The sequence below is a fragment of the Poecilia formosa genome, unplaced genomic scaffold (assembly GCF_000485575.1).
Source record: "Poecilia formosa unplaced genomic scaffold, Poecilia_formosa-5.1.2 Scaffold831, whole genome shotgun sequence".
NCBI classification, from domain to species: Eukaryota; Metazoa; Chordata; class Actinopteri; order Cyprinodontiformes; family Poeciliidae; genus Poecilia; species Poecilia formosa.
Window position 1 is genome coordinate 1 of NW_006800770.1, and position 5,165 is coordinate 5,165.

The 5,165-nt window shown below is 39.2% G+C and overlaps 1 long non-coding RNA gene across 1 annotated transcript in view; it reads right to left on the minus strand.

Annotated features, from left to right (window-relative positions):
* Window positions 1-2,483: 2,483 nt before the first annotated feature.
* LOC107834895 (uncharacterized) overlaps window positions 2,484-5,165 on the minus strand; it is a 7,533-nt gene continuing 4,851 nt past the window's right edge. The window contains exons 2-3 of the long non-coding RNA XR_001660729.1: window positions 3,895-3,896; window positions 2,484-2,494 (exon numbers count right to left, since the gene is read on the minus strand). This is a non-coding gene — a long non-coding RNA (uncharacterized LOC107834895). The remainder of the gene's footprint in view (window positions 2,495-3,894; window positions 3,897-5,165) is intronic.

Sequence of the window (5,165 nt, forward strand, 5' to 3'; positions counted from 1 at the left end):
AGCCGCATTAGCTCCTGGAGATGTGACGTCAACGCCGTAGGTGCAAAGAGCCCATTAAAGACACAAGTTCAAATCCATGCTGAGAGTGGAACTCCTTCAATCAGGGCTCCTTCGCAGCACTGATTGGCTCAGCAATGTAACGTGACCCTCTGCAGCAAGTGATGACAAAGCGGGGCGCGTCATCACGACTTTACACAAGTGTGTTTTTACCTCCGTGGCAGAGGCTCTGCCGAACCCCTGAGACCGACTCATCGAACCCCTGGGGTTCAATCGAACCCAGGTTAAGAACACTAGGAAGACTCTACCAACATCTTAGTCTGGTACGATAGCTCAGAGTTCTCAAAAGAACTTGATATCAGACTTTAGGGAAATGATGTACAAGAGAACATTCACAACAACTGGCAACATGGCCAGGTTTGTGTGTTGAAGCAAATTCAAGTTAAAACCAAACCAGCAAATGCTAAAAAGATGATAAAATCTTATGTTGTTACTGCACTGGGTCCTGTGGCTGACTCAAGATCGTTGACACAGAAGTAGCTGTGTTTCCATGCACAAATCTTTGTCTATATCCTAATGTCAGAAAAACACAATTTCACAATTGCTGTTTTAACATTAAATGAGAAATTAAATTAAAATCACACATAAGCTTGTTCATGCATTTAAAAAATGTTTAAGTCATTAAAAATCATGGCAGCAGGAGATGTAAACAGTTACATGAGCTGTACTCATAATTCAGAGAGAGATAAGTGTGCAGCATTTTGGGGGAAATTACAAATTTTACAGAAGATGGATTCAATGTGTTGGAATGACACACAACTTTTTATGAACTGTGTGAAGTTCTGAGAGCTCTGGTGGAGCCAGCAGGAAATGAAAGAAAAACCAAACCAAACCGTCATCTTCCCACCACTTCCTGTCGTCTTCTTCGTGGTTTGTGCCAGTGGCAACGTCCCACTGCTGATCATGTGACTTGTGTGATGCGAAAAAAGCAGTTCTGGTGTACTTTTGTGAAATAAATCAATACGGCCAAACAACCACCTCGTCCAAGCTGGAAACATGAGTTTTTTCTTTAATTGTCTTGTTTCCATCAAGTAAATTTATTTTTCTAATTTCAATTTGCGCAACTCTATGGTCAATGGAAACGCAGCTACTCAATGCCTGTTCAACTGTAAACAGACTGCACAAGTTCAGCTTTCATGAGAGATGTGAAAGAATAAAACCAAGTTAACTGAATTTATGAATAGAGTAGAATAGAAATATCATTTTTTGAATTCTCTATTTATATTTCACAGTGAGAAAATGCAGCCTTGGGAAAATTTGACAGGCAATCAAAGCATGTGGGCTCACAAAATTTAAAATACAAGATATTAAAAAACAGAATTAAGCATAACATACATAACATTCTGTACAGTAAGAGCAACACAAAATATTGTGCAGTTATTAAAATAGCAAAGGAATGAGTAACTGATATCACATTTGGAATATTCTGTTCTATTAGACCTACACATCAAAAACACCAGTTGTGTGTGTGTGCACAACACCTTTACATTCACATGGACAACAATAGTCAACCCATAAATTGGCAGTTCAGAAAAATCCTTCATCTAACCTTTGCATGACTAATTTAGTGAGAGTGCTATAATAATTTGTGAATGTATGTTTGCGAGTGATCTGAATTGAATATTGATAAGTGAGGGAAATGCATGGGGTAAACAGCTGTGACTGCTGCTTCATCATAAAAGAGTGTGCATTAGTCATTGCCAGGCACAGCAGCTGCTCTGAGACAAGTCATCAGAGAGAGACCAAACTCTCTCTGTCATTCTTTCACTCACTCTGTGTTCTGTTTATCCAAGATGCTCAGGATAAACACAAGAAGTTTGCTCCTGGAACTGATACCAAAGGGTAACTCCAGGAGGGAAAGCTAGGCCTCCCTTTTTCCAGCAATACTGAAAGGGATGAAAGTGGACTTCCACAGAACACACTCCCTTCCCTCACCTTCTTCAACAACGTGATCTAATGTCAATAACTTCCATTTCCTATTAACAACTTCGTTATTCCTTGGGAAAGTCTAGCAAAGACTGAAGTAGAATTATCTAGAGGAGCTGCTGGTCATCTTCAATATGGCCATATGTCCTTCACATCCATCTCTGTGTGGTTCCACTCATCAACAAAATAAGACAGGTCCAAACTGCAACAAACAATCTGGTCTGCAGAGGCTTGTGCAGGTCAAGGGTCAGGAAAAGGACGACTAACGTATCTCCAGACCCAACAGATCCTGGACACAGCTTGTCAGACTTTTCCCTTCATGCCGGCACTACAGAGCACTTTATGCAAGATGGAGCCACCAGGGACATTTGCATATATTAAGCCATGTGTTATATGTTTTTGTTCTGATAAATTCACAGTATTTGATTTTTTTTAACTTGTAATTAATTCACTTTAAGTTATATTTGAGCACAATATTTTTTACTGGCTTAGAGAATAGCAAGCTTTTCTGCTCCAACAGCAGATAGAAATCTGCCACACACACATAACTCTGAGAAGGACAGGCAGTTCTGGTCTCTCCTGGCACGCTTTTCGAGGTTCCCCATTTTGGATCCAGAACTGGGAAATGCTCAGAGAGAAAGCTAAGTGGAGCTCAACACACAGGCGAGGTGGATGGAGTCTTGGAATTTTGCGCAGCTTTTCCCAAAGATAGACAAACATAGCCAAACTTATGATGCAACACAAAACATTTTCTGCATAGAGAACTTTGTGTACAGGTAGAGACCGCCCCAGTCAGGATGAGGTCCCAAATCCGGGCTTTGCTGCATGTCGCTCCCCTTTTTCCTTTTCCTGTGTGAGAACTTGAGATCAAGGCCACTAGTGCCATGAAAATATTTACTAAAAGGAAAGGTTCAATGAAACAAATTAATTCAATATTGTTTTTTCTAAAACACTTCTTTACAATTGAATAGACCAAAAATATCAACATATTACCTGAAACATGACAGCTTATGACTCAGGCTGCTTGCAAATTACTGTTTTTCTAAAACATGTCAAGCTTCTGTTAAATAAGACACTCATTAATTTAAGCTTTCATGCTATCTGAGGAGATGTTTGTGTGAGAGACAATAAAACAGTGCTCAGCTGTGACCACCTGACATTATAATGCATTTAAACTTCCTCTTGTTCCATGTCTTCTAATGCAGGAGAACCTTATTAATAACCGCTTAGAGTTTTCTACTGCACACAAACATGTAGGCATACTCAGTTTCAGTTACATGGAGCAAGTAAAAAACAAAGGTCCAATTCTTCCACATTTCACTTACATTTTCCAGCAGCACTAGGGATAATGGCACATGTAATGGTGTCTCTGAGGAGCCTGGGAGAGCAGAGGCTGACATCAGGTGGCTACAGCAGTAATTTTCATGATGGGGCTCGTTGGGGAATACACAGGGTGCTCTCTGTTAGAACAGTTAGAACTGAGGCAATAAAGCATTAATGTATTTGTTCTGACCCTCGGCTTTATCATGAAATTCAAATACTTGTGTAGAGATATGATGAAACTGGTTTGAAAAAACTGCCTCAAACATCCAAAAACACAAATAGTTTTATAAAAGAAAATACATAAACACAATAAACAATACATTCAAACAACAGTTTGGCACAAGAAAGCTCCCACAAACCTATTTAGATGGCTCATAATTAAAGTACAGTCTCTACTGTCCTGCCCTACATCCTTCCATAGTGTAATCCAGTGCAGCAGTCCCAAGTGAAGCTCCTGGCATTGAATCTTATTATAGACACCACATTGTCCAATTATCACTACTAACCACATCCTCTGAGCACAGAACTCCGGAGAGCCTGCCACCTCAGGGGAGGCTGGATGCTTCTGATGCTCTACATACCTGCTACATCTTCAATTTACCATGACGATGTGGGTGACATCAGTAAGGGAAAATGTGATGTCTTTTCCCTCTTTCCTAGTTTTTTTTTTTGACCTGGAGTCCAAATTTTCTTGGACTTTGACCAAATATGTATCATAAATGTTGGGGGTTTTAAAATTAGCAAAGAGCCAGACACAAGACCAATGAGGTTTTTATGCCTTTCTTTGAAAAGGGAGAGATCCACAACCTCTAACCCACTCAGGATCAAAGATTGGTGAGCACTGCTCAACTCTGCTTGGAATTGGCTTTTATTATGATGACCTTCTTCAGTAGAACAATACTGAGATAACGAAACAGATGGACCCCTTGAGTAGGAAATTACATTATAGATAAAGAAAGAACCTTAAAGAATAACTGGTCAGAGCCAGTTAGGTAACTGAACACATTTAGATAAAACACTCAAATAAAATGATAAAACAATGATTAGTTTTACCTTACAATAAATAAATGAGAGGAGTTTCAGTTAGTGAAAGCTTAGATTGAGAGAGTTGTAAAAAAAAAAATCAATTCTTGTTCAGACTGAACACATCAACCAACCCCCTATTCTTTCATACACTTTTTCTGAACAACAATCCAATAAATGTAAGGGGTACATGTTTTGGAAGATAATTATTGATAATCTTGTGATTCTGTAGCACCACTGCAAACAAAGAACCTAACAAAGAATTGGCAGCACATGTTTTTCTTTCAGGAATATCCCCTATTTAAATAATAAAAAAACCATCCCAGTTGGTCAAAATCAAAACCAGAAGATCATAATTCCAGAAGTTTGCACTGGCCTGAAAACAACTGACCAGTATGCTTCTAGAACAGAGATTTTCTGCACTATAAAAAATTAACCCTAGTAGTCATTAGGGTTAATTATGAGGTGGATGTTCAGATTCTTCTTGTTTTTTCTTCTTTCTTCATTGTGTTTGCTAGAAAATGCTGATGGTCAGAAATCGTATTTCTCATATTTTATCTTCCCTTCATCGACTCCTTTTGAAATCCAGAATAGAATTTCAGATTCTCCTTCTCACATCCCTTAATAATCAGCTCCATCAAACATCAGATCTGATTGGTTCATATGTTCCTGACAGAGCACTTATCTCTCTGACTGCAGGTTTGCTGTTGGTTCCTAGAATTTCTGATAGTAGAATGGCAGACAGAGACAAGAGCTGTGTCCGAATTCAGGGTCTGCATCCTTCGAAGGACTGGTCTACGTAGGATGGGTCCTTCGAAGGCCGGGAATAAACTAAG